At 44.4% G+C, this 20,674-nt stretch overlaps 2 protein-coding genes across 2 annotated transcripts in view; one reads left to right on the top strand and one right to left on the bottom strand.

The window, feature by feature from the left end:
* The window catches only part of LOC140063959 (oxysterols receptor LXR-beta-like), a 43,211-nt gene extending 35,995 nt beyond the window's left edge, over positions 1–7,216 (bottom strand). Inside the window, exon 1 of the mRNA XM_072110282.1 lies at positions 7,056–7,216. The gene's annotated coding sequence lies outside the window, so the exon portion shown is untranslated. The remainder of the gene's footprint in view (positions 1–7,055) is intronic.
* Positions 7,217–8,242: 1,026 nt separating this feature from the next.
* The window catches only part of LOC140063957 (testicular acid phosphatase homolog), a 90,412-nt gene continuing 77,980 nt past the window's right edge, over positions 8,243–20,674 (top strand). The window contains exon 1 of the mRNA XM_072110281.1: positions 8,243–8,445. The gene's annotated coding sequence lies outside the window, so the exon portion shown is untranslated. The remainder of the gene's footprint in view (positions 8,446–20,674) is intronic.

Genomic DNA, 20,674 nt, shown 5'->3' with positions numbered 1-20,674 from the left:
CATCATCTTATCCCAGGATGAGCACGTAGCATTGGAAACCATGGGATACGGCCGCTGTGTGTGTGTGGGTTCTGTGACTCAACGCTCCATCCAGCATAAATTCATGAGAGCCTTCTATTCACATTCACTGCGCCCCTGTCTCTGGCACTTATATATACAGTTTGAGAAATGAAGGTTTTAATGAGTAATCAGCACATTTCACACAAAGCTGCCAATTGTGCTGAAAATGTCAAATACAGTTCTGGGAATACAAATGCAAGGCAGATATACCACAGCTGTAGGTATTCTGTATCATATAAAATCCCCTTCTAAAGTATGGGAACAGTCAGGGCACCCAGAGTATGTAAATAAGTATGCATTCATTAGATTCATGTAAGAGCCCACAGAGAACCAATAACAGCTGCTGCCAACAAGATTGCGGCAATACAGCCTACGGCAGGCGATGAGTATAGTATAGTCACAGGGCACTATAAACATTCTCAGGGTGCGTTCACATGTTTGCTTTTTCATATGCAGTTTTTGATGTCCAAACCAGGAGTGGAGTGAAAAGAGAGATGTTCAAAATCAGTATGATTCACACCTGCTTTTGGCTCCAAAAACTGCACCTGAAAAAAGCAAATGTATGACGACAGCCTTGTCCAAATTATATGAAAATGAGATGAAAAGGCCCGGGAGTGATATGAATGACCATCATCTGTGCTTAAATCGGTATTCCACTGTGCTGTAACATAGCTTTTTTCACATGAAAGGAATACAGCTGATACAAACCAAGAGATAGATGGGCTGAACAAGTGCAGCGTTCACACTTTACATTTTTATTGCCTTTAGAAGTTCAATCCGACCAGAACGCGAAGGGGCTTGGCCAATCACAAATGCATTTTGACAAATGTATATGAATGGTAAAGAACACCACGTATTTTGCATTACTTACATGTAAAACGCGTGGTGATTGAGCTTGCCATCTAGTGCAGCAGGTTTCACTTCTGGCTATCAAACATTGCAATGCCAACATTACAAGCTGCAGAAAAAGCAACAATTTGCAGATAGGCCACATAAAAAAATAAATTATAATTCCGGGTGTTGAAAGCACTTTTTTTTTAAATTGCGCCATAGTCATGTAAATCTAAGGACACCATTCATTCATTTTTTTTTTTGGTAAACACAAGGATGCGAGACCTGACAAGTGATAAGATGCGGAACGTAACAGATGTACTGCTGTCCTTTTATTCAGGTTCCTGAATGCTTTAACCCCTTTTGCATCTCTACTTAAAGATGATTTTTCTGTCGAACACCCCTTTGAGAAAACCTACCATCAAAATCCATCATCCTAAACCAGGGGCACTTACTCATGGAGCCAGGCACCGTGACTCTGGTGACCTTTTTTTTTTAAATTTGTTATCCATGGTCTCTTTCCTTTTAAAATCAACATTTAAAATTATACTAATGAGTCTGAGGGCTCTGGTGGGTGTTTTCAGAGCCCCTTAGTGATGTCTATTCACTGGTTGTTACAATGAGCAGAGCAGGTCTCCCCTCCCCCTGCATCTCCTGCTACTACTAGATTACACAGGCAGAGGAGAGTGAGAGCAGGGGGAGAAGAGACATATCCTGCTCATTATAACAAGTTGAAAATGACATCACTGATGGGCATTGAAAACACCCACCAGAGCGACTCAAACTCATTAGAATTATAAAAGTTTCTTTTAAAATCAAATACGCCATAGATACAAATACACAAAGATTACCAGAGTCATAATGGCTGGATCTATGTGTAAGTGTCCCTAGTTCCCATGCTGGAACTTTCATGGTAGACTTCCTTTAAAGTAGGAGTCCACAGGCATTCAAATCGCTTTCCTCTTCATTAATCTCACTGCCCAATTTATAGCAAACTCTAGATAACGTCACCATCTCGGGGTTGAAGGTGAATCCCCATAAGTCAATTGCTTTAAACATTTCAGCGTCTCCCTCTATGGTCAAACAGCTTTGGTTGATTTTTGAGTTTATTGGTGGGATGACAGGATTCTGTATCTAGGCATATTCCTATTCTCATCACTGGAAACCCTTTTCACACATAACCATAAACCTTTGCTGCAAAGATTGAGAAGAGATATGAATCATTGGAACTTCCTTGTGGATGGGTCCAATAGCTGCTGCCAAGATGACTCTCCTACCAAGACTGATATATTACTTTCCAACCCAATCGACTTACCTGCCCCAGAGGTATAATAAATTTATATGGGGTGCTAAGTGCAGCAGAATTCAGACTTTCACTCTCTATGCAGCCAAAACACAAGAGGGCTTAGGTGTCCCAAATACATTAAAATATTACTATTCCTCGAGGCTGGCTCCCTTAATGACTGATGAGCAATGTATTCGCTCAGTTGAGGTCATTGGAGCCTCCGCTGAGCTTACACCCTGAATATCTGCAGCAACCAATCAACAATTACTACTGATGTTCACTCCTCCTCTCACATTCAGGGAGGGGATACAAAGCCCCCTGTATGCACATAACCTTACAACGTTCAGCAATAATGTGATGTGAACCAAGTCTTAAGCCCCTTCCACACTGGCGTTTTTCACGCGCGAGTTCTGCGCGTGCATTTGACACGCAGAACTTGCATTGCACTCTGTCCCATTGTATTCAATGGGTCTTTCTTCATTAGCGTTGGTTTTCACGCGCGTGCTTGTGTTCGTTATCACGCGCGTCAAAATCGCAGCATGCTCTACTTTTGCGCGTCACGCGCGCTTTTCACGCCCCATTCAAGTCTATGGAGATGCATCAAGAACGCATTGCACTCGCAATCATTGCAAGTGCAATGCGAGTGCAATGCGTTTTAAACGTAAGGGTTGCTAAGTGACCAGAATAACAGTATTTCCCCTGCTCGCGAACGATCGTTTAATTAAAAAAACACAATGAAGAACAGTGAAGAATAGAATAAAAACAGTGAACACAGTGAACACAGGATCATTTAAGAGAAAAACACAGTGCAGAAAACAGTGCAGAATAGATTACAGATGTTCGGCACATCTGCTTACTTGTCGGGAGATACGCGCGGAACGGTGCGCCCAAAATAGCATGTGAAGAACAATATATGTGTGTGAAGAACACATTGCAGATGTTTAAATACATCTGCAATGTGTTCTTCACACACATATATATTGTTCTTCACATGCTATTTTGGGCGCACCGTTCCGCGCGTGTGTTCTGTTTTTCTCTTAAATGATCCTGTGTTCACTGTTTTTATTCTATTCTTCACATCTGCTAACTTGTCGGGAGATAATATACACGGGGAACAGTGAAGAATAGATCGCAGATGTTTGCAACTTATCAGAAGACATTATTTTTCAATTAAATAACACATTTTAATCCCAAACCATGGACGCTTTGAAAAATGCTCGAGTCTCCCATTGACTCGCAAAAAACGCAAAAACGCTAATTACTCCAAGGAAAAATGGAACAAAAACGCAGCCAAAAACGTCAGTTTTTCACGCATTGCACCCTGACGTGAAATGCAATGCTAGTGTGGAAGGGGCCTTACAACTTCTGAGGCACCGTCGCTAGGACAGCTCCTCTATAGAATGATCAACAAAGACAAGGCCGTGACCTTGTTCACCAAGAAGCTAATTTATTTAAGAATGAAAATACATTTTTTTTTCTAAAAGGACTTCTGACTCTTCCATATTCTTTTTACTCCCTTCATTTTTGGCAGATCCTACTTTGTATATGCCTGAATTATACAGTTTTGTACAAGGCCAACTTCCCATCTGTGTCTGGGCTAAAACTAAAACTGAAAGTCAACAAACTCATTTTGACCTGGGCCTGTAGCGGAGCTGCGATGGGTTACACATTAATTACCTCTTATAGATACCTAATCACTCTAACATAAATGAATGCAGCAGTCAAGTAACTCCTCCAGGCTAGACAGTGATTTTAGCCCTGCAGTTCTGGGTAGAAGAGTAATGAAATAACAACACAAGTCATAAGAAATCCCCACAATTGTAAATGTCACACAACTAGCTATTTTTTCACCATAAGGCTACATTCAGACGATGTATGCCCGCCGTACCGTAGTACGGCGGGCATACAACAGCGCAGGGGAGAAGAGCAGGGGATGAGCGCAGCTCACCCCCACCCCTCTCCACAGGCATATACAAGGCACTGCGCCATATCACGTAGATAGATAGGACATCCTATCTTTCTATGGGCTAGGGAGCGGTACGGTGCCGCACGTGTGCTACACCTTACCGCTCCCGTACAGGGCCGTGAGCCCATAGAAGTGTATGGGGGGCGTATATTAGCGGTATATATGTCCCCCATACATGTGTGTGAATGTAGCCTTACTGGAGTGAATATTTTACATCATTACAGTATTGAGCAAATACTGCAGATCACATCCACTGCAAAGCTTCTAGGAGTGTAGTACAAAAAGGTTAAAGGAAACCCAAAGAGCCCTAGTAACTAACTGACACCCTTCTTTTAGCTAAAAAGAGTGTCCCTCATATCTACACATAATCAACTTTATAATTTTACCTACTATCCAGGGTTATCTATAGCGAGTTGAGGTGGGAATGGCCTTCTCTGGCTTAATCCAGCAGCTCCTCCCAATGCAGTAGTAATGTCATGTGACCAGGGTGTCATCGCAGGTGCTTTAGCCTCCTAACATTACCAAACTGTACACCATGCATAAATCTGAGCACATGAAATCACAGCAACTTGCATGGAGAGGATTAGAAATGCATGCAGGCTGCTGTGATTTTATGTGGTCAGATGTGCAAGGTGTACAGTTTACTGATGTTAAGAGGCCAAAGGACCTGAGATGATGTCACCCTGGTCACATGACATTAGCCCCTCCGACTCGCTCTAGATACTAGGCAAGTTTAGAACTTTTATGGAGATGTGAAGGAAACATTTTTAATGAAGGGTGTCAATTAGTTAATAGGGCTCTATGGGAACTTGCCATAAGCAATATATAACAAAAATGTGGTGATAGGTTCCCTTTAAAGAGGGGAGAGCAGAAACAATTTAAATCAATATTTTTTCCCAAATAGTTCTTCTATCTTTTGAAGTGGTGACACTGCAATTTGATACAGAAGCTAGAAGAACATCCTTTTGGCTTCCGTCAGTTGACTACAGCAAAAAAAACAGGATGAGAAAGCATAGTAGACCATGCCATTTCACCCAACAGGCTGCTAAACATAAAAAACGTAGTAGTCTATATTTTAACATCGCAGCCATAGAAAGGATCCATTTAGTGATAAGGGCAATGTTTTTTTATGAAGTATTTATTTTGTGTGGGTTAATTTAAATGGCAGATTTTCTTTAAAGCATCCTCCCGACATATACTCAGAAAAAAGATTAGGTGTGAACCAAGTCTGACATTGTTAATATGGTTGGCAAAAAAAAAAAAATGTCCTTCAACCTAGGAACAGGGCTGAGGGGGAAGAAATGCGTGGGAACAAAACTCAATACAATTACAAAGAAATCAATGTCCTTTTACTGTAAAAAGACATCACACTCCTTTTAAGCTTTCTACACTCCCTTCTGAAAGCAGCCTAAGGAAGGCTATTTCACTACTTCTATTTTAGAAGGGGATTTGGGCCCCAATAAGGGCCCTCAATTCTGTCAGTTTAAGTAAAGCCCTCACAAATCTTGGGGGGAAAAAAAAATACAGGCCTTATGATGTGGGTGCAGAAATAAAAGCAAACAAAAATCAACACATACACATATAATCACACATTTTGTGTATCAATTTGCTTACACGACATGATGACCAGCCTATATTTAAACTTAGAAGTAAATAAATATCACTACTCCCGCCAGATAGTTTGAACAAAGTTTTCTAAATAATTTACATGCATGCCAATTTAGTGCCATAAAAAAAAAATTTAACCAAGCCACAAAAAGCAATAGTTAAGACTTGGGTGGTTAATGAGCAAACATATTTGGACATTTAGATCTTACTTTGGCCCTTACGGGGGTGTCCTGGGTGAATATTCTACAACTCTGGGTCCTCTGTAAAAGCCTACAGTACACTGAAAGGTTCTTCTGGATAAAGCCGTCCCTAACCATTTTCAGGATTGCTGCCTCAGGTCTTGTTTGCATTTAGGAACTGATACACTGTATACATCTTACAGCTAAATTTCAAGCTAAGATATTGTTTACGAGGGAAAAAGACACAAGGTTAACACATTTATCTACCATGAAACATTGTAGCAAAGCATCTACATACAAGAAAAACCAGGACTAACGGAAAAAAACATTCCTTGGAGTCTCATAGTACTCCTTAGTGGCTCCCAACACATGCCAAATGCCCATCGGAGTACGTTTCCTTGTCCAAACAAGTGATGTACAGACAAATAAGATAGGAGAGGCCAGACCTGAGAAGGGGGCGTCATTGAGAGCTGCGCCATGACATCCTGTGTAATCTGTCCTGGGACATTAGCACGGTCTCGCTCTTACTACATCATCTCTCTGCACACGCAGCCATGAAGAGCAGATTCTACAACACAGCAGCTATGGCAGTGAGGGGGTTAATGAAAGGTCCTCTGTTACCCCTGCCCTCCAGCTTTGTCCCCATTACTGTGCATAGTGAGAAACCTGACAATTCACCACAAGAGGAACTACGATTCCCAAATGCAACAAAGTGTAGAATTCTCCAAAACTACAAGTCTCTTTCCCTCACATAATCCTTTGCATTATGTTAGGAATTATTAAACTATATTTAATGTAGCAGCAAGTTTAGCTTTAGACCTAAACTCATCCACAACATGTTTACACATCACATGACTCCTATATAGTACTAGTCCCATTCTGAAGGAGTACACTGGGAATATGACTGGACCGGTACCAGCACCTGTAAAGCCCAGCATTAGATGTCACCAGCCTTGCCCTGCCTGTACCTGTGGACTCCATGACCACTGATGGCACTCCTGTGCTCCTCCCATCCAGGATTCCATGTCCTGCAGCTGAGAGGATGCCATCACCTGCCCCAGGTGTCACAGCACTGGCCAGTCTCCTCCCTTTAGCACTAGGATGCCTGGATCCCCCTTGTTATTACCTGCCCTTGTCTCCCACCGTCGCCTCCTCATTCTCCCATCATCATTTGCTCCAAAACTCTTCCACAACAACTTCGACCTCTCTTCTGAGAACCAGTTCGACACTTCCGCCGCTAGCCCCGCCCATAGGCACGGCCTTCAGGGTTTTCCCAGGCTCTGACAGCCAATCGCGTAATACCAGGGCATTGACCTCTCCGAAAAATAAAGGCGGGGACAATGGGCGGAGACACCGGGAACATTGACAGGGGCATTAGCCAATCGGTAGAGAGCCATATGGCTGTAGGGCGGACTGCACAGGCTGGTCGCTTTTACATACATGTAAGCAACAAGACACAGATAAAAAGTTATGCATCTTATTAATACATGTTGTATGTTTATTCCGCAGGAAGAATCGGTATGCAATGACTACGATATACTAAAAAAAAGTCCAGCTCGTAGCATGAGGTCACGTGACATCCACCTGACTCGGAAGCAGAGGCGGCTCTATACCTCATACGATAATCGGCATGACGTCAGACGATCACGTGAGCCTCTCCTGTCACGTTACCCTGAAACTGATGTGGTCTCCGCCTGTAGAAGGCTTCAAAGTGCGAGGGTGGGACGGCAGATAAATCCACCTTACATCAACTACAGGGGAAGCTGGGTTCATGTGGAACAGCTGTTGTACACTGTATCAGGGGCAATATGGAAAGCTGGGGGTGGATAGTAAAGCGCTGTCATCCTATAGATCCCTTCTGCTCTAATAAACGCCATAAGGAAAGTAAGGAAATAAATCACTAGAATTCGGCCCAGTTCACACTACCTTTTCATGTGTCTATTTCTAATGACGCCAACAGTGACACGGATAGCACAACGTAAATGTAATGGATGTGAACTTAAAGGAACTTGTCATCAGAAACTGGCCTAATAAACCACGACCAGTATGCTGTTTAGAAGTTGAACAGCTTCTTGATCATGTTTCTTTCATGGCCCAGGGTGGTGGCATCACCCAGAAAATCAACTGTGAGGTGTTAAATGTATAAAGTCAGAGAGGCGGAGAGTTTAACATTAAAGTCAGGCTCTCCCTGTGATTGACTCCATGTGCCAGACTTCAGGAGATCTGTTCAATGACGTCTTTGGACGTAGGGCAATCAATTACAGTGAAAGGGGCATTTTAACACAGAGAAAGCTTGACTTCAGTGTTAAACTCTCTTCCTCCTTGACTTCATCAAATCAATTTACATCTCACTTCAAAGTAGATTTTCTGGATGATGCCACAACAGTGGACCATGAAAGAAACATTATCTAAAAGCTGCTCATCTACATGAAAGAAACAGGTATTAAGGCGAGCAGATGAAAGGAGTCTCGATACTTCTTCCTCTGTGACTGGCACAAAGGAAGAGAGTGGACAAGGTAAGGTACTGGAGGGAAGGGGATCAGTGAAGTGAGTGGATTGAGATGTTATTTCATGGCGAATGCAATCAATTTTATCTTTAAAGTAGGGGGCCAGATCTTCAGCCCCAATGTCTGTGACAGGTGGCTGCATCTTTGGTGTTAGTAAGGAGTGAAGAGTATCATAGAGTCTTTTGGGGTTGTTAGAGAGAGAGGATATTAAATTAGTAAAATAGACCTGTTTAACAAGGTAAAGGGCAGAGTTATAGGCTTTTAGCATAATTTTAAAGTGTAGAAAGTCTGCAGATGTGTGCGATTTTCTGCACAGACGTTCAGCAATCCTGGAGCACTGCCGAGGAAAACAAGTTTTTCGGTGTGCCAAGGTTGCTTGCGTCCGGTTGCTGATTGGTGCGCTGGTCCTTTAAATTTCTGACAGCCAGTGTGTGTGCGCCCTAGGAGGCGTGGACGCATGCGGACGGCAGCCCGAGCTGGGACGAGTAAGTCTGGCGCTGTGGAACAAGAGGGGGTGCACGGAGGAACACGGGTGCTTCCGCGATCCGAGACAGGCATCACGGGAGCACCTGTGACACTGACAGTATGATTATAGTGGTTAGTAGCCAGGTTTGGACTGGTGAAGAAGGAGATGGGGGACAGTGTAGACTGTAAGGTTTCTGTCAGTTAGTGAGTATTAATGGCACGTTTGGTATGAGCAATGGGTGGAAGGATTCTGAGAAGGTGAAGGATTATTGGAAGTAAGAGAAATAAGTTCTGAAAGTGGAAAGAAACAATTTGTAAAATTAGATATTGAAGAAAGTCAGTGGATGACCAAGTCTCGGATGTTTACCTCATTATGGGTGAGGGAATCAGAGAGTTGTGAAAGACCTAGAGAAGTAGTTAGTGGTATGATCTGAGAGGCAGGTGGGGAAAAAGGCATTCTCCCCTCTATTATCACAGCCATTTCATACTGTCAGATCTGCTATTTACCTCCCTCCCTTTCCCCTGGAAAAAGATATTATCTGGCTGCAGCTTGTAGCTTTCCTCTTACTGGTGTTGGTCGGCAGGAAGTCAGTGTGAGCGAGATCTTGTTCTGGAATGCAAGGGTGGGGTTAGAGGCAGAGAGGAGCTCAGCTCAGTGCAGCATCAGACAGGAGAAGAATGTCTGCCGATCCGCAATTCAGAAGATTCAGGGATGGGTCCAGGGACAACCAAAATTGTGTACACCAGGACTGATGGAAACAGGTTGGAATTAAATCTGTGAAATGCTGTATTTTTGTTAATAACATTGAGATAGAGAATGTGTTATTTTGTTATCCTGAGTACATATAAGAAACTTGTCTTTGTGGAAATACCCCTTTAAAGAGAATCTGTTGTCAGAGACCTCATTTAGAAAAAAAATTCCAAATGTAGTTAAAAATGCATTTACACAATTTTCTTGTGGGCTTTGTGTTTACATCTTGCACTTTGAACTCAAAATGACACCTCTGCCTAACTTATATAGATTTTGTTAGGTTTTATAGATGAAAACCTTTTGTGCAAAAGCAATTTGTCTGTTTTGCCCTATTCTGACACTAATAACTTTTTCATACTTCAGACCATTGTAAGGTGTCATCCTTTTGCAGGGCGAGCTTCCATTCTTATTGTTACCACTTTGGGGACCTTATGATCACTTTTTATTCAAATTTTTATGTGTTGTGAAATGGCAAAAAGTGGAAATTTCATGCTTTTGAGCACTAATGATACACTGTTATACGTGTCACATGAGAGGCCTGGAAGTCTCAGCGACGAATCTCTACCGCCCAGTGACAACATAGAGGGGTTGCCAGTACCCATTGTGGATATTAGTGACACAGCGTTACACAGCAAATACCCGGTGTGTATGAAAGGGGTTCATCCTGTGGGCCCTCTTCTGCAATCTCTTAAAGTGGTATTCCCATTAAGACAAGATCTTTAAATATACTCAGGATAACAAAAGAACACATTCTGTAATTCATTGTTATTAAAAAAAAAAAAAAAAGAAGGATTGTAAACCAATTACACGTATATGCTGGTATGTGCCCCTTCTGGCAGTGTCCACTCTTTTTTCTTAGCTTCTTATATACTGGTCTTTACAAAAAAAGGCTTTCAAAAGTATGCTTATGAGCCTGAGAGGCTTCAGTCCCCTCAGGCTCATTTGCATAATTTTTGAAGAATTTTTTTCTTAAGAACAGTGTGCTTGGTTTACAATTGTCAGGCTTGCCGGGGGACAAGCGTGGGGAAAGTCTCTTTGGGAACAGTCTGTGGACCCACTGGACCACCGCGGGGGTTGGTATGGGACCAGCGGTGGCGGCCAAGGCAATGGATGCAGGAAACTGTCACATCTTGAGAGGTCAGCAGTAACGCAGAGGAGTACTGGAAATGCTGGCACGGAGTGAGGACACCACTGGACTAGGACCTTGGAAGGCACGGCAGAAGCACTGGAAGGCAGGAGGTCACCACTGGACTGGAACCCTGGACGGCACAGCAGGAGCACAGTTGTACGGGAACGGACCACAGGAGACGGAGCACAGGACTTGGACCACAGGCTACGGACCACAGGATATGGACCACTTGATACGGACCCCAGGCTACGGACCACCGGACACGGACCACAGGCTACAGACCACCGGACACGGACCACAGGATATGGACCACCGGACATGGACCACAGGATACGAACCACAGGATATGGACCACAGCATACGACCACAGGATACGGACCACCGGACATGGACCACAGGATACGGACCTCAGGATGCGGACCACCGGACACGGACCACAGGAATGCGTCTGGAAACGCATAGGGACACGGAGGCATCTGGAATCGCTCAGGAAACAGAACCTCGAGATATACACAGGAATAGGACCTTGGGATACACACAGGAGGCTTTCACTTCAGTGGGAAGACTTGAAAATCCGGCCCGGAGTAAAGGAAGCCACCGGGTTATATAGGAAACCCGGAAGTGTCCAGCGCCAATGGAAAGGACACTGGCCCTTTAAGTTCAGGGAAGTGAACGGGCACCCTAGGAGCAGGAGCATGCGGCCTGGAGGCAGGAGGCATGCAGCCTGCACGCCGGGACCCGGAGCAAAGGCAGGAGCCCGGAGAGGTAAGTGAGGGCAGCGGTGCACGGGTGTACCCACAATCCGAGACGTGGATCGCGGGAGCACCTGTAACAACAATCCTTATGATAGATGTCCTTTAACAAAAATACAGCATTTCACAGATATAATTCCAACCTGTCTCTATCAGTCCTGGTTTATACAATTTTGGTTGCCCCAGGATCTGATCGTATATCAGAGTCTAGGACAGATTCTTCTCCTGTCTGACACTGCAGTGTGCACTCTGCCTTATCCTCCCCTCTTGCATTCCAAGACGAACTAACACACACAGACACATCCTGCCAGCAAACAACAGTGTGAGGAGACTTACTCTACAAGTTACAGACAGATAAGGCCTTTATCCAGGGGAGGGAGGCACAGCTGAGCTGACAGTGTATTTTATGGATGAGATAACAGAGCTGAGATTGTCATTGTTTGTTATATGCATCTCATGGATCCTAGTCAATGTTCAGAAGCTAAATAAAAGTGTAAATAAACCTGGACCCTGAAAATCTAACCACATTGTCAGTACAAAGCACTAAAGGGATCATAATGTACCTGCTTACAGAGTCCCCGCCCCGACTGACCAACCTAGAGAGTGATAGGACCTAAAACAGCAATAAAATTTGAGTAAAATTGTAACGTAAAGGGTTAAAAATTATCGGGGAAGCCATCTTGCTTTTCTCTCTGACGGTGCATAAACTGCTCTCTGTTCTCTGCCTCTAGCCCCGCCCCCTACATTCCAGTACAGAGCCCTCACTGATACACATACACTCACTTCCTGCCAGCAGCGGCTGGATAATGGCATTGTGTGTAATATGCATCTCATGGATCTCATCATCTCTGATCTGTCTAATCTCTCTTTCTATGTGTCAGATACTAGTAAAATGTTCAAAAGGTAAATGAAAGAGTATATAAACCCTCTAGGGTCCGCTCCAGGTTTAGTAGGCCCCTGGATGGCAGAGCCTCAGTGGGCCCCTTTGCAGTAAACTCACATGGCGACATATAAAGTCCCCTCACTCCTGTCAGGATTCGGGATGCGTGGATCCACTGGACCGTCGTGGGAGGTGTTACTAGCCGACACCTGGGACTGGAGCCTAAGTGGCACCTGGCTTCACCAGAGCCCGCCACAAAGTGGGATGGTCTTGCTGTGGCAGTGTACCACCAGGTCATTCCACAGGTGCGACTAGCCCGCGGTGGCAGACGAGGTCGAGGTACCTTAGCAGGAGACAGTCTAGGGGTCAGGTCCAGGCACAAGGCCAGGGCAGGCGGCAGAGATGCAGGAGACACAGGAATCCAGGAATATCGCTGGGGAGCTTTTTCTAAGGATGTGAGACACAAAGATCTGGCAGGGTTTGCAGGAAGAGACAGGCTTATGTAGAATTTGTGAAAATAACCTGCGCCAATTAATGGCGTGCTGGGCCTTTAAATTTAGAGAAGCCGTAGGAGTCGTGGTCGCGCATGCTTGATGGATGGGAGCGAGACAGGAGCCGGGATGGGTGAGCAGTGCGAGCGATGAAGTGAACATCTGGTGTGGGTGGTGACAGTGCGAGTGATGCATCCTGTAATATACAAATGAATGTAGATATGGTTCATGGACCAATAAAATAAATGTATATGCAACAACCCTGTCGATGCATAGGTAGGTAGTTGTTACGAATAGCACCCTCTCCATTATAGGAGCTGCCTAGGGAGACTGATCACCTTTCTAGGAGGTCTCCAAAAGTGGGGAACTTTGTAACTGCAGCTGGAACCACTGCCTGGGAGGGAAACAGTTTACATATCAATTGTCTGTAACCAATGATCTCATGTGTTCTTACTGTAAAGCAAGCTGATTGGAGAGTGCTGCCATTTCACTAGGGAAGTATAAAAACCCCTGGTGGGCGGGAGCACATGATCTTCAGTCTTGGTCTTCAGTCTAAGCAGAAGCAGAGGAGAGTGAAGCACCTACCTGTTCTGCACAAGCCTGTGTCACACGACCTGGAAGCAGCGGTGTCTCAGGCCTGCTGCCTGACACCTTGGGCAAGTCAGGAGACTAAGCCCCAGAGCAGAGGTCCACTGTACGGACTCGGCTCCACTTAACAGCCAAACCTGAAGTTATTACCAGGCTGTGAGCAACCTTTCCTGTGGACCAGCTATCTCCTACTAGCTTTCCAGCCTGCTTAACATGCTTTTAATGTTAGGCCGTTGCCTGCTGTTCAAATTCCAATAAAGAACCCTGAGTTGATTTGCACAACGTGTCTCCAAGTGATCCCTGCCTGTGATCCCAGGCTGCTTCTGCATCATGGGCTCCCCATCCTCCATCACCCAGTGATTCCCATATGCACCTCAAGGGTTGCCCCATGGAAAACCTCTTTCATCAGTCTCTCCCTCTACTTTTCTTGCAACCACCACATGCTGGAGACCTGCCAGGCTGTAGGCCCGTCCTCCAGTCCCAATACCAAGCACCATGACCATAGCGTGCCCTAGGCTGCATAAGCCAGCCTCTCCGGTATTCTGGGCTGCGGCTGTCTACAACCACCAAAGAAAGGCTAGGCCTCGGTGTGGTATGCTGCATAAACAAGGCTCCTGGACCAGATGGGTTACTCTTAAAGAACTGTTATTGATATGGCCCTTTTTAAAATCTTCCGATATTCCCTAATGACTGATACGGTGCCAAGTGACTGGCTCAAGGCAAATGTGGTGCCAATAATTTAAAAAACTTAAAAAGCTTAACTTCCATTGTGGGGAAAATATTGGAACGGTTACTAAAAGACTTCATACAGTAGTATGTGACATCACTGAGTATAATAAGTGACAGCCAGCATGGATTTACTAAGGATGATCTTCTTTTATGAAGAGGTGAATAGATGCCTGGATGGAGGAGCTGCTGTGGATATCGTGTTCTTGGACTTTGCAAAGGCATTTGGCACTGTCCCTCATAGACGCCTGATGGGGAAAATAAGGTCTAGTGATTTGGCAGTAATTGTTTGCAATTAGATTGAAAACTGTCTGCATGATCATATCCAGAGAGTTGTGAGCAACGATTCCTACTCGTGATGGTCACTAGTTATAAATGGTGTGCCCCCTAGGTTCTGTAGTGGGCCCACTATTATTTAACAATTATGTAGAGGTTGGAATTTATAGCACTGTGTCTATTTTTGAGATGACACCAAACTTTGTAGAATAATAGTCTATGGATGTTTTTATAAGCTGCAAGCTGACTTGGGCACACTGAGTGTTTGGAGTGCTTGCACATGGCAAATGAGGTTCAGTGTGGATAAAGGTTATGCACCTAGGGGACTAATAATCAACATGCAATATATGTCTTTGGGATAGTAAATCTGGGAGAGCCCCTTGTTGATAAGGACCTGAGTGTAATAGTGGATCATAGATTAAATAACATCATGCAATATATCAAAAGTGGTATGAAATTTTGCACAGCTGCTCTCTGTGATTCAGGGAACGTCATAGACTTGGTTTTGAGCCAAATGTTTCACCCTGCGCTTCCAAAATATACTTATTAACCACCATACATAGGAGCCACTGCCTGCTGCTTTGGCAGTTGGAAGCTGAGCCATTATTGGTTGCTATTTTGCCAAAGGTCATTAATATGAGCTCTGAGCTTTGATTGGTTACTATAGGCAATGAGCATGAGACAGCTTATGTGTGAGGTAAGATGGATAGGGATAGAGACAGAGAAACGGGCAGGGAGAGTGAGAGAGAGGCAGGGAGAGTGGGAGACAGGATGAGAGAGTGAGAGAGACGGGCACAGAGAGTGGGAGACAGGATGAGAGAGTGAGTGACAGAGAGCCAAGCTGGGAGAGTGAGAGACAGAGCGAGACACAGGCAGAGAGAGAGAATGCGAGACAGGAATGGAAAGTGAGTAAGTGACAGAGAGACAGTCAGGGAGAGTGACTGACAGAGACACAGTCATTGGGCTGGAGGGTAGGTCATTGGTTGTGCCACCCTATGTGTAAAAATGGGACGTCAGAAAGGCGCTGGTCCTCAGGGGTAAAAAGTTTCCTTTTATTCAGAGATATATTGGACAACGCATTTCGCACTCCAACGAGTGCTTCCTCAGGTCTAGGCTTGTTGTAATGGAGTGGCACCAGCAAGTTGACAAGGACAAGTTGTAAGCCACAAAAGTTATCCTTATAAAGCGTGTAATAAAGGAGACACATTCACACCATGTACAGAACATACAGGGATAGGACATTTCTATATACAAAGCTGAAACAGTATTATTACAATTAAAACACAAAATTTTAACCAGTTTTTGATTCTTTTATTTAAAAAAATCCACCCCTCCAAAAATACTATTAACACCATATTTTTCGGACTATAAGGCGCACAAAAACACCTATGATTTTCTTAGAAATCAAAAGTGCGTCTTATAGTCCGGTGCCCCTTATATATAAAACGGCAAGAGCTCCGGGTCATGCCAGCAATATCCTGCCCTGCACACACTGTAGACTGGCGCAATACCCCACACCGGTGACCTGGAGAGGCACGGGTGAACCCGCGATCTGAGACAGGGATCGCGGGAGCACCCGTGACAGTACCCCCCCCCCCCCTCCGCAGCTTCCGCGTTTCGGCGCGCGCGCCCCGGCTCGCTACGATTTAAAGGGCCAGTGCGCCAATAATTGGCGCTGGCCTGATTTAAATTCCAGCCTCTTCCTATTGCCCTTGCCGGATCTTCAAGTCTTCCCATGAAGAGAAAGCTCTCCTGTGATTCCTTCGTTCCTGTGAATCCTGTGTTCCTGTGATTCCTGTGTGCCAGTCCGATCCTGTGGTCCTGCGTTCCTGTGTGCCAATCCGTCCCTGTTGTCCTGCGTTGCTGTGTGCCAGTCCGTCCCTGTGGTCCTGCGTTGCTGTGTGCCAGCTCCTGCAATTTCTGACGTGAGGGGTGTCTCCTGTATTACTACCTTGGCAGCCACCGCGGTCTATTCGCACCTGTGGAAAGACCTGGTGGAATCCCGCCACAGCAAGTCCATCCCGCTTTGCGGCGGGCTCTGGTCCCAGGTCGGCTAGTACCACCTCCCGCGGTAGTCCAGAGGGTCCACAGACTCCCGGTCCTGACATAGATATATATGGGGTCATTTACTAAGGGCCCGATTCGCATTTTCCCGACGCGTTACCCGAATATTTCTGATTTACGTCGATTTTCCCTGAATTGCCCCGGGATTTTGGCGTACGCGATTGGATTGTGGCGCATCAGCGCTGGCATGCAGGCGACGGAAATCGGGGGGCGTGGCCGGAGGAAAACCCGACAGATTCGGAAAAAACGCTGCATTTAAAAAAAAAATGTGTTGCGAAGCTTGAACTTACCTTCACTAGGAATAGGCCGGTGAACTTGAGTGCGTTCCGATGCTCTTCAGCGCAGCAGCGCTACCTGGTGGACGTCGGCGGAACTGCCTTAACCCCTTAAAGACGCAGGGTTTTTCGGCTCATTTCTCGCTCTCCAACTTCAAAAATCCATAAATTTTTCATTTTTACGTGTACAGACCTGTGTGAGGGCTTATTTTGTGCGTAACAAATTTTACTTACCCGTAATGTTATTTATTTTAACATGCCGTGTACTGCGAAGCTGAAAAAAAATTCAAAATGTGGAAAAATTGAAAAAAAAAACGCGCGTCATGTTCTTGTGGGCTCAGTTTTTACGACTTTCACTCTTCACTCCAAATAACACCTCTACTTTATTCTTTGTTTCGGTATGATCGCGGTGATACTAAATTTATATAGGTTTTATTGTGTTTTAATACATTTTCAAAAATTAAACGAATGTGTACAAAAAGAAAAAAACATTTTTTGCCATCTTCTGACGCTAATAACTTTTTCATACTTTTGTGCACGGAGCTGAGGGAGGTGTAATTTTTTGCTAAATGAGCCGACGTTTTCATTGCTACCATTTTGTTGAGGACTGTGTGACATTTTGTGCCATGCCGGCGGCAAGCACCGACCGCGGGTGTTAGCGATGGGTCTTTGCTGCGATATGCAGCAAAGCCCATCTCTGTATGAAGAGGGCTCAGCCCGTGAGCCCTCTTCATACACCCTTCATAGCTCCGTGGCGGATATATCCGTCACGGTGCGTGAAGTTGTTAAAACTTTTATTTCCCTAATATTTCCCCACTGGGGCTACTGGGGCTTGGGGTAGCTGGAGCTGAGGCTACACGGCGCGGCTACTCCATGTCCCAGTAGCCTCTTTGATCCTCCTACCAGAAATCTTCGGCATGCACATCCTCATAGCTGTGAGCCGAAGATTTATGGTATTTGTCTTATTGACGGAAAACAAATGTACGGCGGACATATCAAAATGTCCCCAAAAAGGTTCAAAAATTAGAAAGCGCCAAAAATGTCTCAAAAAGACAGAAAAAAATAGCTTCAGGTCAAATTACATCAAAAGCCTGGAGGGCACTATCTCTATCAGGAGAAAACAAGGTTTAACCCCTTCGCGTTGCAGCCTTTTTCCATTCATTTTTCGCTCCCCACCTTCAAAAATCAATAACTTTTTCATTTTTCTGTGTACAGAGCTGTGTGTGGGCTTATTTTCTGTGTAACAAATGTGTATTTCTCAATTATCGTATTCATTATTATCCATAAGCACAAATAGAAACAACAGTTCCTGCTCACCTTCCAACTTGACTGCTGACCAGCGCAAGGTACATCCAAAAAAGCCCCACGGACTAAAGGCACGTATTCCAAGAAGAAGAAGTAGATGTCAGCGCTCCAAGGATATGCAGTAAAAATTCAAATCGTTTATTTCCAAATAAGGTAAAATCCACAAAAGGCAAGTAAACATACGTGTGGTGGCCCAGGTGTTGTGGATTTTACCTTATTTGGAAATAAACGATTTGAATTTTTACTGCATATCCTTGGAGCGCTGACATCTACTTCTTCTTCTTATTATTATCCATGTACTGGGAGCTGGAAAAAAATTGCAAATGTAGCGAAAAAAATTATATATGCGTCACTTTCTTGTGGGCTGTTTTTACGGCTTTCACTGTGCGCTCCAAATGATATGTCTACTTAATTTTTGGTTCTGTATGATCACATTGATACCAAATTTATCAAAATTTTATTGTCTGTCTATCTTCTGATGCTAATAACTTTTTTCTACTTCAGCTGTGTAAGATGTCATTTTTTACAAGATAAGCTTTTTAAACATAAGTCATTTTAATCTACCACTGGTACATTGTAACAAATCTGCAGAAGCCATACAGCCTCAGGTCTTACAAAGACGGCACAGAGCATTAAGAGGTTAATCACCACAGGAGACAAAGCTTCTTTAAGAACTGTGAATCTGTGGAATAGCCTGTCTCTGGTGCTGGTCACAGTAGAGACAGTCAGCTTCAAAAGAACATTGATGAATATGTTATATACTTATATACTCGAGTACAAGTCTACCCGTGTATAAACCGAGACCCCTAATTTTAACACAAAAAACTGATAAAACATATTGACTCGAGCACAAGACGTGGGTGGGAAATGCATTGATCACAGACCCCCCCCAGTATATTGCCAGCAAGTCCCCAGTAGTATATAGCCAGTAGCCCCCTTGTATATAGCCAGTGCCTGCCCCTCACCCGCTATATAGCCAGCAGCCCTCTGCCCAGCCTAAACAAAACCCAAAAAACTCTGTACTCACCTTTGCAATGCCCCCCGCAGGTCCTCTTCAGTCTTCAGCTCCCTGTGCGGTCCCATTGCACTCACCATGACGTCAGTCGCTTGCTGACATCATAGTGTGTGCCGATGACAGCGAACAAACAATGATCTCGGCAAGCGGCTGACGTCATGGTTTGTGTGACGGAGCCGGAGCTCAAGACAGAAGATAGAAAGGGACCTGCAGCGGGCGTCGGAAAGCGTACTCCATTTAGTCCCTCTGTTTTTTTAGCTTATCTAGCTGAACCTAAGATTGCCCCCTCCCCCCCGACATGTTTCACCACCTAACGTGGCGTCATCAGGGGTTCGGGGCAATTCTGGCTATTCCCCTGAACCCCTGATGGCGCCACGTTAGGTTTTAGTACAGGGAGTGAGATATAGCCACCATACAGAGCGAGCTAGATAAGCTATAAAAACAGAGCAACTAAATGGAGTACGTGCTTTAAAAAGGGAGGAAAAGGAAAAATCAGGTAGCACTAGAGACCATAGACAAACAGCCAGCGAGTGAAATGCTAACTAAATGTGGAAATATGGTGTGATGTGTGCTATGTGTGGAATAGCTTACCCCAATCCTTAATCTTCCCTACCCTTACTCATATCCCCTGTCTGTGTGATAGTCATCGAAAAGGAAACAGCTAGACATAGTTACTAAAAATAAGTGGCTAGTATCTACCCCCTGAAAAAATGTAAGTAACCGCACTGAGTCAATACTATTGTTTGTTGATATTTTTTAATAAATTGAATTAAAAGTTATATTTTAGTGAGCACTAAAGGGTTAAATCGGCCAAATGGCCTTTTTGTTGTAAATTCGAAAGGAATTAACCCACCTTAGTACAGGTTCAGTCATCCACAGAGAAATGAATAGAACATGTAGTCCAGACATTGACAAGGTTTTAACCTTGCTTGACAAATGGCGTCAGGCATCTTCCAGCATCTTTTCAGTTGTTCTGCGTCTCAAAAATGTTCTTCTGTGATATCCAAACAGCTCAGACTTAGATTCATCTGTCCATAGAGCTTTTTGGAGTCTTCCACTGTCAGATTGTGTTCTTTTGCCCATATTAAGCTTTTCTTTTCATGATCAGTCTCAGATATGGCTTATTCTTTGCCACTCTGCCCTGAAGGCTAGCATCCTGGAGATTCAAAACTGGCATTTGGCTGGTGCAATTTAATAAGACTACCAATTGAGGACCTGTAAGGCATCGGTTTCTCAAACTAGAGACTCTAATGTACTTGTCTTGTTGTGCAGCGGGCCTCCCACCGCTCTTTCTACTCTGGTTAGAGCCTGTTTGTGCTCTCCTCTGAAGGGAGTAGTACACACCGTTGTGAGAAATCTTCAGTTTCTTGGTTATTTGTTGCATGGAATAGCCTTAATTTCTAATAACAAGTATAGACTGTCGAGTTTAACTTAAAAGTCCTTTTTGAAGTGGGGGTTGTTGGAAATAGGCCTATATACACCTATGTAGATATTGCACCAAAAAAAGACATTTGCAGCTAG

This window comes from Engystomops pustulosus, chromosome 6 (genome assembly GCF_040894005.1).
Source record: "Engystomops pustulosus chromosome 6, aEngPut4.maternal, whole genome shotgun sequence".
NCBI classification, from domain to species: domain Eukaryota; kingdom Metazoa; phylum Chordata; class Amphibia; order Anura; family Leptodactylidae; genus Engystomops; species Engystomops pustulosus.
The sequence above is the reverse complement of the archived record's forward strand: the minus strand, read 5'-3'. Positions and strand labels throughout refer to the sequence as shown.